The following is a 12,311-nucleotide window of genomic DNA, read 5'->3' on the forward strand; positions in this document are numbered from 1 at the left end:
TATGCGTATCTGTTAGGTCGAATTTTTTAACACTTTTTATTATTGAGCTTATCATTTACTTCCAAGGAAGTATTGTTTGGGCACTGAATTAGGACATGGTTTCCTTAAGGACTATCCGTGGAAATTATATTTCTTTTAGTAGCCTGTCGGGAATATTCAGTTTGTTGTCGACTGAAGAAAACCACAAAGTCAACATGCATAAACTAGTCAATATGCATATAGGAGGTAGTTAGGTACCTGCGATGCTCTTTTAGATTTACCGTGCCAATTCCAAGAGAACCCTGTCAAGAGTTGAGTACAGAGTAATTCAAATAGATTTTAGTGCTACTTTCGATTTAGTAAATTACAATGCACTTCTTTATAAACTTCGGAATCTTGGAGTAGATGAATAAGCTTTAAGATTCCTTCAAGATATCCTTACAGGTAGGCAGCATCGAGATGTTATTGATGAGAACTTTAGCGAACCAAGGCCTCTTTTATCTAGAGTCCCACAGGGCGCAGTCCTCTTGGTCCGCTATTGTTTTTAGTGTATACAAGAGATATGGTTGTTGACCTGGAAAACAAGATTGTTTAGTATGCCGATGATGCAACACTTGTGGGTTCAATGTCCCCACTGATGAGAAATGAAGCTGCCCTAAGTCGCAGTCGTGACACGGAGCGGATCAGTGATTAGTGTAGTCAGTGTGGGTGTGAGGCTGAACTCCAGTAAAACGAAAACACTATTGACTAGTAGATCCCGTATGGATTTTCCACCTCATCCTCGCCTTCAAGTGGTTGGGACTCTGCAGAACGAGTCTGAAGCTTTAACTATACTTAGTGCAATTCTTGACTCACATCTTTTTAGAAACATCTAGAAAGTTTCGGCAAAAGCCGCACGGAATTTATGTATTGTACATAAGGGCCCTATATTTGTAACAGCAATAAAGTCAGTGTAGCCTGTTTTAGGTCATTTGTCCTTCTTTATATTAGATTACTGTTCTCCGGTGTGGATGTCTGCTTCTGCCCGTGATTTATTTCTTAGATAGAGTGGTTCTTGGTGGAAGGTTTGTTTCCTAACATTAACAGTCATGACTTGGACCATCGGTGGATGTTGTCTTATTTGTCAGTTTTTCATAAGTTGTATTGTAACATTTCATATAACAATTGATTTCTTATCCACTTTAACTGCCGAGAGCAACCCGATTTGCTGAACAGCAGCACCAGTATGTTATGCAATTGCAACCTCAACATTTCAAGCAAAGATGCAACACATCACAACCCTAAAACAATTCTCCTGGTATTTTGATAATACATATTTTAACTCTTTATTGATTAATTTGTTAATTAATTGTTTTCTTTTCGAATAACTTATCTCTTCTTTCTGTATTTCATGGTACCTTTTGTTATTTCTTTTAAATAAACACCATATTATCTGGAGCTTGAATTTCAAGTCGGTGACCACTGTGGGCAGTAGGAGTGTTAGTCCAAGTTTGTCAGCGCATATGATTTTTTCTATTACTTTTCGTAGACTGATATGATGTTTCTAGTGGCCCAGGTCTCTAGCATCTCTTTATTCTGTATCATTCAGTCTGTTTTAAAGGTGTCCTAGTCCACCTGGCTATCAAGCTAATATATTTGAAATGGTGTATTATACAGCCAAGGTTGTTTTGTTAACTGGGTTTCATGGGTTTCCATACGTTCATTTTGGTTGGATTTTCATTATTCGTAGTTATTCCCATTTATTGGATTTGGCTTTTACTTGCTCAGAACCACGCAGAAGTTTACATCCCAGAGTCTTGTCAATTCTTACTGTATGTGGCCTAATTCTCGGTTTGTTATGGCCTGGTACTTGCTTAGTATCCATTCCTCACCTTCATAATGCGAATTTTCTCTATATTCTCTGCTGAATTTATTTGCACTTTTTTTAAGTATTCCCTTTTCTTGATGATTTCACGATGTCTTGAAGGTCTGATATACGCTACGTGTTTTATCCTTATTTTTCTTACTGTTTGTATGCTTCTGTCTTACGTTCATCACCAAACTGGTCATCTTTCCCAGTCGTTATGTTCTTTCATTATTCCTCATTCCAATAACCTCTTGCTTTTCAAGAGGCGTCTCTGTCTTGTCTTTTTGGACAGCCCTTCTCTTCATCTTAGCACATTCTTTTTCCTCAAGAAAATGGTTAGTTAATTCAATGGAATTCCTGTGCCCAAGTCGTTAATTTGTTTTTCTTTTTACAGTAGAAAACAACAAATACAGTTACTGGATGCCATAAGTGTCAACGGGTTTTTGTGGGTGGATTAACCTTTGATATAATAGTTGAGTAGTGAAGTGATCTGACAGGGTTTTACTTCAAAGCTCTCACTTCGCATGGAACTTACCCGTAACCAGATCCCCTCGTCACCTCTAGTCTCTTATTTCTCCAGTTCCCTGAAGGCAAGCGAATTGATTTCCCCTTGATGTTTAAGGAATGATTTATATCGTGGGTGTTACTGCAGGGAAATAGTTCCATATTTTCAAAAGCGGAATTTAATAACCGAGGGTTTTATTCGCTTACTTTCGCTGGGTCATAAATCAGCAGTTCTCTCTCTCTCTCTCTCTCTCTCTCTCTCTCTCTCTCTCTCTCTCTCTCTCTCTCTGCGAATTTGGGATTTTTTTTTTTTTGCTCTTTGACAAAGAGAAATATTCTTTATTATCAATACATAAACCACTTACTTCAACTCAGTCCGTACTAAGCTTAAAAGGCAATTTGAGCAATGGTTGTTATGAATTCATATTTTGTATATATATATATTTATATATATATATATATATATATATATATATATATATATATATATATATATATATATATATATATATATATACGTGTGTGTGTTAATAAAGAAAACAAATCTAATATTTTACCGTGAAGGCGAGATGTAACAAAAGTATCGGAATATAGGTTAAAGGTATAAAGATCAGTACAAGTAATATCCAGAGTTAAAACATCTCGAGTATTTACCTGGAATCAATAGACTTCATATGACCATAGATGTCTCCGTCATCTGAGTTTTTGTTGTACGTTTAGCGTCGCTAGTTCCACAGACCATGAATTTAAATAAGGAAGTACAAGGGAAGGTAGGAAGAGCTTTAAACTCAATCGATGACCACGTAAATCATAGTACTGAATTTTTACTCTGCATTCTTAGTGTATTCCTGTTAAAAAGATCAGTTCAGTTGGGTGTTTCATTGTCGAGAAAATTACATTGAAACTTGGTTTGTCCTAGTCAGAAAGATGACTACGGTGCAATTTGCCGTTATGTATTTAATGATATAGTGTTCAGATTTTCTGTTTACAATCTTATATTTATTTGAATATTACGACGTCGTACATTAAATTATGCATTTGAAATGTGAGTTTTTATGTACGTATATCAGTTTATGCGGATAGCAGTAAATTTAGAGGAATTTTATGGGTTATGCTTTCCACAAAGATTTCTGGCAATTTAGAAATAGATAATATTTAGTGAACTACGACAGAGTCTTTTCTCCCGCTCAGCTCGATCACGTTGTGTCTTCCTTGTGATGAATAGAACTTTTATCTAAAATACGGAAAAGACATTGCACAGTCCTTAGAAAGATGAGTTTGCTGATGATTCATCTTCTTTTTGTTTACCATTGAATTTTACAGTCAACTTTGTTTTCGATGTTTCGGTATTTTTGTTTTGTTATTGTTGTGTTTTGTCGCTTCTTTTTTACTGTGCTGCTGTTCCTTCTCCTGCTACTCTTGCAGATCTCCATTTTTTATGCAGTTTTGTGGAGAACGTTATATGTCACAGGAACTTTAAATCTGTCCCGAACAGATATTATCTAGTTGAGTATATTGCAGATTTAGCATTTTCAAATTTCGAAGTCGTAAAAGTGCTTGATCGCCTTCCCAAACCTTAAGATTAGGGTTCTGTTGAAAGCTCCGCAAAAGGGGAACCCCCCCCCACCCACCCACACCCACCCACCCACCCACCCACCGGCCCCGAGTCAAATCTTGGTCCCTGAGTTCCAGACTAATCCAGGGAAGATACTTATACTGCAAATTTATGGCTTATGGATTCCTTAGGAAAGCATCAGAATAGGGACCCTCGCCTGAATGGCAAAATGTAGGTTCCCTCCGGAATCCTTGGAGGAGTGCTTCTAATAATTTTTATACTGAAAAAACACACAGATTTCAACTCTTATTTCCCAGATTCCTTGAACGCACTGGGTTCATTCTTGCCTCAGAAATTGAAGCTGAAATTGGAGTAAACACCATGTGCCTTGAGTCAAAGTGATCCAGAATGGCTTCAAGAAGTATTGTTTAATGTATCATAAGCCTTTGAGAAATTGCAGAAATAGGAGATGGGTTTTATGCCCTTTTCAGTATTAATTTAATATCAGAGGTAGCCCTCCACGTATTCCAGAGGGAGGTTTGGCTCCCTAATTTGGAGGATTTGACCTTCTTGTGGTGCTTTCCAGAGTATGGAGGCCTCTGTTTAATAAAAGGGTCTCATTCTTGGCTTAGCCAAGGAGCATAGGGATAAGATTTGACTAACATTCGCCTTAGATCTTTCCCCTGAACTCAGGCGGAAAAGGTGGTAACTCATTGTTGGAAAATACAATTATTTATTTGTACATCATTTATATATACTGTTGATAATCTCCTGATGACATTTAAGTGTATTTTAATATGAAAAGAACAATGGAAAAACGTGAAAAAAATTAGAACTTTAACTTCCTTATTGACTTTTCAAAATATACCTTGGCCATGAATGAAAACCTGTATTGTGAGTGGATGTTTATTATAAAAGGCTTTACTATTAGTGCATGCATTTTATGGAGCCCTACATTCAACTTTAAATTGGAAGGAAAATATTTCACTTTAACTGTATAGTTCAAAGTCAATTTTACTATATTTATGAACATATCAACCAAGGTGATCAAGATGAGCCGTTCTTGGTATTGAGTAAGCTGCTTAACCATCAATATATGGATGATCAGCTTCTCAACCTCTTGACATGGTCATATTATAAGGTCAGTTTGTTGTTTTCTGTATGTTAAGAGGCTTACAAAAGTTGAGTGGATTTGTACAAGGATTTTGGTCAACGTAGGCGATGTGCCTGGCAGAAAACTAATAAGGTTTGGTGGAAAATGGAAAGTAATTGCTTTTGGAGGGAAGGGTCCTTTAGATGGTGGATTGCTCAGCCCTAGCTGAAGTTTATCGTGTGAACGACCTTGCTTAATGTTGTGCTTATATGTTACAAAAGGATATCCCCTCTTTCGACATAATAAAAAAAAAATTAAATCTCAGTGTTCTGTTCTCCGTGATTTTGAGTTGTGTTTAGAGATTTATGAACTCGAATAAAAACGAAGGGTTGTGCATTAGAAACAATGAAAGATTTTTAGGTGGGCAAAAGGGAAGCTATATGTAGTTATAGACATTTTTTCACTGGAAAAAATAGAAATTGTTTCGTGCAAAGAAAAGGAAGGTGTGTGAGGACTGCAGTAGAGAACCAGGGATAATTGGGAGGTGTTAGCATAGTGGTAAGATAACTATAATTTCGGTGGTAAGAAGAAATAAACAGTAAACAGAAATGTGAGTATAGACAAACGAAAGAAAATAAGAGAAATTGCCATAGAATTGGGCTATTTAGGAAGTCTTAAGTAGGTAAATGAGAAGAAATTGAGTTAAGAAATCTCAACAGTAGCTTTTAGGAGATCTAAGCAGAGAAGCGTTGAGCATTGGGGTTTTCTTGACAGTTTTGGAGGTGTTGGGGTTTAGAGAGATTATGGAGGACTTATATGCTCTTGTTAGTGAAATATGGAAGTGTGAGTTTTTGACTGAGAATTACGGAGCTTTATGAAAAATTGTCAGACAAATAATAGCTTCTATGAGTTGTACTCGGAGGTGCTATTTTAATAATTAGATGGAAGTAATGGGAGATTCACTAGATGTAGCTAAAGAGAAGACTAAGTAAACAGAAATAGCGGTCCTCTATTAGACATACACCCCGTAGGGGGTTAGCGCCGGCAATGCACCTCATGTGGTGAACTGTTTTCATTACCGAAGGTTGTATGCAGCGTCTCTTGGGCCCCTAACTGCACCCATTTTTTAACCTTTTACTTGACCTCATTTACCACTTCGTTTCCTTCCATCTAGCTATCCAACCATTCCAGATTTACACCTTCAACACTTAATGGCTGAAAGTGCCTCAGTGCTTGGCCTTGCAGCCAAAATTTCAGCAATTAGTTATTAGGCATATTGCCGTACCGCTCTTATCTTTTTATTTATTTATTTATTTTGTATTTCTAGTCTCGTTATTACGAAGATTGCGAGAACTGAGATAAATTATCCCATTTTACCCAGTCTTGGGACCAGCCAGATTCGGTGAACAGTTCATTTGGGCATAAATCATTTCAGAAAAGAATAAGGGCGATTTACACCTTAAATCATTTTGGTGGGTATTCTCGTCCGAATTCGAATGCATTATGCAAGATATCATGGGATGAAACGCTCTAAGAATGAAAAAGACCAAAAACATTTTACTTCATATGATATGACAGAAATAATTTAGATTTCAAAAAGTCGTTACGTATTGTAATATGTAAAACCCTGTAACTTGTGTATTACCCGTTATAATATGGAAATGAGCGCGCAGTAGCTAACTGGTGTGCTTCTGCCACAGCATAAAACCATTAAATATAATTGAGAATGTGTATATCAGTTGATTGTACGGTGTAGTGATGCATTACTTTTACGTATGACTTAAACTGAATGGTTAAAGGAGACATGTCCTTTGATGCAACTTACCCTTGCAAAACGTTCACCCTACTACTGAAAGGCAACTCAGGTTTTGTATTTGAATTATTAATGTCAAAACTGGTAAGGGCAGCTGAGTTTAAATATTGATGCTTTGTAATATTTTGACGCCTCAATAACCAAATCTGTTTTTTCCATAAAAAAATCAACTTAACGTGCAGTGGCTATGATAGCATTCTGGCTGATATAAGTTGAAAGATCGTCAGGGTTATAATTCACAACTTTCACTGCATCTCCCCCCCTCCCCCTCAACCATCCCGTCCATTTCCTACCTCTCCTGTTTGCCCGAGGTGAATTAATTTCTCCCTCATATTTGTAGAATGAATTTAATCCCGAGGACAGTAATTAGGTTCCATGCTTTCACAAAATGAGTTGAATAGGGCTGGCTGTGCACTGCCCATTTCATTTGGTTTAGTCAGCACGCTGCAGTCAAGTCATCTCTCTCTCTCTCTCTCTCTCTCTCTCTCTCTCTCTCTCTCTCTCTCTCTCTCTCTCTCTCTCTCTCTCTCTCTCTCCAATTTGCGTCAAGTACTTTCTAATGTAGTATTAACTTTCAATTACGTCATGTCAGCAGAAATTCTCTCTCTCTCTCTCTCTCTCTCTCTCTCTCATTTTTTGCGTAAAGTTATTTTTATGCTAGCTTTCAAGTACCTTATGGGAGCAGAAGCAGTCCCTCCTGTCTGTCTGTCTCTTCACGTGTAATTTCTTATGAAATAAATCAGTCATAGAACAATGGTCTGTGGCCTATATGATGCGTTTCTGTAATGAATAATTCGCTTGTTTGTTTTCTTTCGAAGCCTTGTAAATGCTCAGGTTCACAGTTCAAATTCGTTCATATTTGATTTTCAGTAGAATATATCAGCATGATTGATTTTTTTAATCCTGTCAGAGAAATGTGAATTCTACTGATTAGGCACAATCTCTTATATTAGTTAAATTCATTATTTCATTCCCGAAGGTAGTGCTTCTAATAAAACGATAGATAATAAAAAAATCTCTCTCTCTCTCTCTCTCTCTCTCTCTCTCTCTCTCTCTCTCTCTACGCTAGTTGTCTGTCTGTCTGTCTGTCTGTCTGTCTGTGTTTGTGTGAGGAGAATCGATCACGGTGTCTCGTACGAGATGAATAGAGCTTTTATTCAAAATTCGGAAAAGGGATTGCAGATTCTTTCGAGAGATGAACGTACCCACAATTTTCATTTCATTCTGAGCTTGAAATTGCCTGTATGTAGTTTGAATGGCTGTTGTTGTTTTTATTATATTTTCTGTTGCTTTTGCACTGACTTTTCTGCTTAAATGTTAGAAAAATATACGGCATCTTTTAGTTGAAGTAACAACTGTACTGCTGGTGGGAAAAATCACTTGTTTTCCACTTTATTTCTGATAGCATAGAACTGTCATCAGCAAGTTGGTTTTGTCTATGTAACACATCTTTCTTTGTTTAACAATATTTTAAATGTTCGGATATAGGGCCCTTAATGGGTAGGTACCATTGCTAAACATTATGAATGGTAAATACTTTCCAAGAACAGTTCATAATATATATGCTAGTACTAAAATCCTCCATAGCTATACAAAATGAAATACACACATATATGTATATATATATATATATATATATATAGTGTGTGTGTATGTATGTATTTATGTATGTAAAAATGATAATGTACTATCTCAATATTAGTATGTATGTATGTAATGTATGTATGTATGTATAGATATTTCCACCGCAGTAAATATATATTTTTATTTTGCAAATATTAACCAGATTTTTGTGAGAAGTGTATTCCACAATTATTTTTTTATATGAGTGTAAAAGAGATTACTGTGGTCATGTTAACAGCTTTGCTAAAAAGTGTTTCATGCAAGTGATTTACAAAAGCATGACTGATGAAGGCATTTACTTCGTAAGAAAATGAATCAGTGAAGCACTACCCTAACTTTATGCTAACAGCATGATAATTGCCTTTCCGGTAACTTTAATCTCCATTTAATCACGGTCTGTGTATTCACGTAAGCGCAAACATTGTCTTTCCTTGGCCAAAACTTATGAATTGTATCTAAGAAAGTACTCTCGAATTTGAGGACCAGTAGTAAATTGTTATGTGTGTTGCATTCTAATTGCAAGACCAGATTATAACCCTCGCTTTATATATGTTACGTTTCATAAAAACTAATGAGAACAAAAGAGAGGAGTGTCCGATGAAAGGATAGATCCGCTTATTGGAAGCCAAGGATACACTTGATTTAGGGAAGACAAGATTTGAAGAGAGTTCTAAAGCTTCACGTGTTATGGAAAGCAACATGTGCTAAAGTTAGTTCTCCGAGACTTGATTTCAAAAGAATATAATGGCCACCCATTTTCTCCATGATAGACAGCAAAAAATAGAGAAATAAATTGAAATAATAATAAACATACGTGCAATGAAAACTACTAACTTTTATCATTTGACTTTTTCCAGTTATTACTTTGAGGTTGGTTGACTTATTTATATTTACTGGCGTTATACTATCGACGGTACTACTAGGAGGCAGCCAAATACTGAGATGAATATTTAGAACAATTAAAAATTTACCTTTTTCCAGTTATAGCTTTTCACTCTTTCCAGCGACATCGACAACTCGTAGGTGGTGTAGAAATCCGTCTTTTCTTCAACTTAGTTCCTTGACAATAATGGTGCTTTAAACATATTATGTGCACGATGATTTCGTCTCTTACATTTTCTGAAGTAAACTTTTCACTGTAAATTAAAACCATTAACGCGGTAGATTTGTTTGTGTGTTTGCTTGTTTTTTCATTCCATTGCCATCTCTTCTCCGTTAGCAGCTTTTAGAGGCTATTCCATCCTTCCCCGACGATATCCACCAGCGTTGCAACAGGAGAAGCAGTATCGAATCTCGCCATGTTTTGATTTTGGACATTGCAATTTCCACATCTTCTTATCCTTATTTGCATGTGAGGCAGCAAGATTGATTGCAGCGTTAACATGTTAACATCCCCTGGATAGAGTTCGCCTTTAGAGTCTTAGAGGGTTTCATGGCACATGTGGGGTTTATGTGTCCTTGTGTGCCGTTGTTTGTGAGTATGTATGCATGAGATGGAACCTGATACAAAGGGTTAATGGAAAAGCTTGATTTATGTCAATATAAAAATCTTGAACCTGGACATAGGTGAAAGTGGAAAAGTAGATATTCCACGTATTTGAAATGAAAGTTTAATAGATGAAAAGTTTTTATATAGGTATATGTACGTAAATTTTAAATTCTTTATAATTGAGGACATGTGAGTATGTGCATGCGAAAAAGTAGATTAAGAAGATTTATGCATGTAAACGTGGAAGGCTTATTTATATACGTATATACTAGCTGACCAACTTAGAGCTCCCTGGGAAAACTGAATGACAACAAATAAACTCTCTCTCTCTCTCTCTCTCTCTCTCTCTCTCTCTCTCTCTCTCTCTCTCTCTCTCTCTCTCTCTCCTGTTGAGATAGAGGGCATGGGGAGCATCACTCTTCATCTCGATGATCTAGGAAACTATGGATTAGACACTATCTGTCTATCTACTGTTTTCAGTTAGGTTTACCTGTCACCACCTTCACACCAGTGCCTCCTTTGGTGCCAGCGATGTCATACAGCCCCCACAGTATTCATTTTCAGATAGAAAGTCATGAGTATACCGAAATGAGACATGATAGACCCGCAGAGTTTATTTGGTTACTAAGTCCACGGGCAGAACCAACACTGTTTTAGGGAAGCTCTTCCCACCCCCACCCTCTTTGGCGCCCTTTTGGTGCTAGTGATGTCTTACTCCGCAGTATCCTTTTCTAGATAGTAAGTGATATGTATACCATGTTTGGTTGAATTTGCTCAATGCACATGTATTATTATATAAATGATGTTGAATATCGCATTGAACATCTCATTTTTGGCTGACATAATTGCACTGCGTTTTGTTAGTTGTATGTTTTAAAACTCACATGCATATTCACTTTTCCTTGCGTATGTTAACTGATCTTTTATGTTCTTATCTTATAAAATACGATATTCGGAATTGAACTGGAATTGCAGTAAAAATTGTAATCCTCTAGAATATGATTAAGTTATCTGGACGGCCTGAATAACTGAAGTCGTATTTCCAGTTTTTATATATTATAATTTTCTATGAAGACGTTTTCTCTTTGGAGTACGTGCTTATGTATAAATACTTCCTATAGTGCGTTTACTTTTCTAAGACCGCTCTGGTGGGGCCAGGTAGAAAAGGCTGAGTTGTCATATCTACGGGTATGTAAGTCCCATTAAATGCTTCCCGCAGATATCATCTTTCTTAGGAAGATTCGCTTGGGAGTCGAGGGAAAGGGTTTTTTTTTTCATTCCCGAGTTTATTTATTCCTTCGTTATTTATCCATAATTATAGATGCTCTGAATGGCCTGTTGGCTCGTGTGTTTCGTCTTGGGACATAAATTCATAAGTCAGTCGATCTATTATAACCTTAGAGATTCAATATCTCGTTTTGTTTGCTTCATTTTATAAGATCTTAGAAAAGTAAACACACTATAGCTGACGTATTGTATTAAAGCAGGAGTTGAAATTACTGTGAATATGGTTGTGCTAAGAATACATTTGTGTTTATTTTCTGCTAACGACTGAAATGAAGTTTATGTATACTTACTACTATATATATATATATATATATATATATATATATATATATATATATATATATATATATATATATATATATATATATTATTATATATATATATATATTGTTTTTGTTGTAGCTAGTATGTATATATAAATGTTTGTTTTTATAAGATGGCGCTAGCGTGGCAGTGTCAGGTATGTCTGTTGTAAAGAGAATAAGTGTATAAATATATATATGATTGGAAAACCGTATGAAACCATATTCATTTTCCCTCCGTTCAGACTTCCCCTTCTCTACCGCAGCGCCCCCCTCCGGCTGTCATAACCATCTCCCGTAGGCTGATTTGTGATTGGCTGCCGCTAAGAAGATCGGGTTAATTAAAAGCAGATTACTATTGGTTTCGACTTCAGAGGATTATGATTGAAAATGCCACTTGATTAAATTACTTTATTTTTGGCCCAGACTGCTCTCTATTCTCTCTCTCGTCTCTCTCCCTCTCTCTCTCTCTCTCTCTCTCTCCATCTCTCTCTCTCTCTCTCTCCACACACACACACAACACACACACACACACACACACACACATATAATTGTACATAGTATATGTAATGACGCCTTTGTCATTATCCATACTTAGTAACATACGTACAAGCACAGTTTATTTGTAGATTTGTTTTAGGTAAATGATAATTTTCATGCTCTGTGAAATAAATCAAATATCGTCGTTGCAATGGTTATGGATGCTACATGTAATAAACTGGAACATTATCGTACATTTATAGGACGTTACTTGATGAATGCTATGGTCCTTGTAGAAATTAAATTTTTGCAAATTGCTGATATCTCCCAGGTATTGGAA

The sequence above is a fragment of the Macrobrachium nipponense genome, chromosome 6, assembly GCF_015104395.2.
Source record: "Macrobrachium nipponense isolate FS-2020 chromosome 6, ASM1510439v2, whole genome shotgun sequence".
Taxonomy (NCBI): Eukaryota; Metazoa; Arthropoda; class Malacostraca; order Decapoda; family Palaemonidae; genus Macrobrachium; species Macrobrachium nipponense.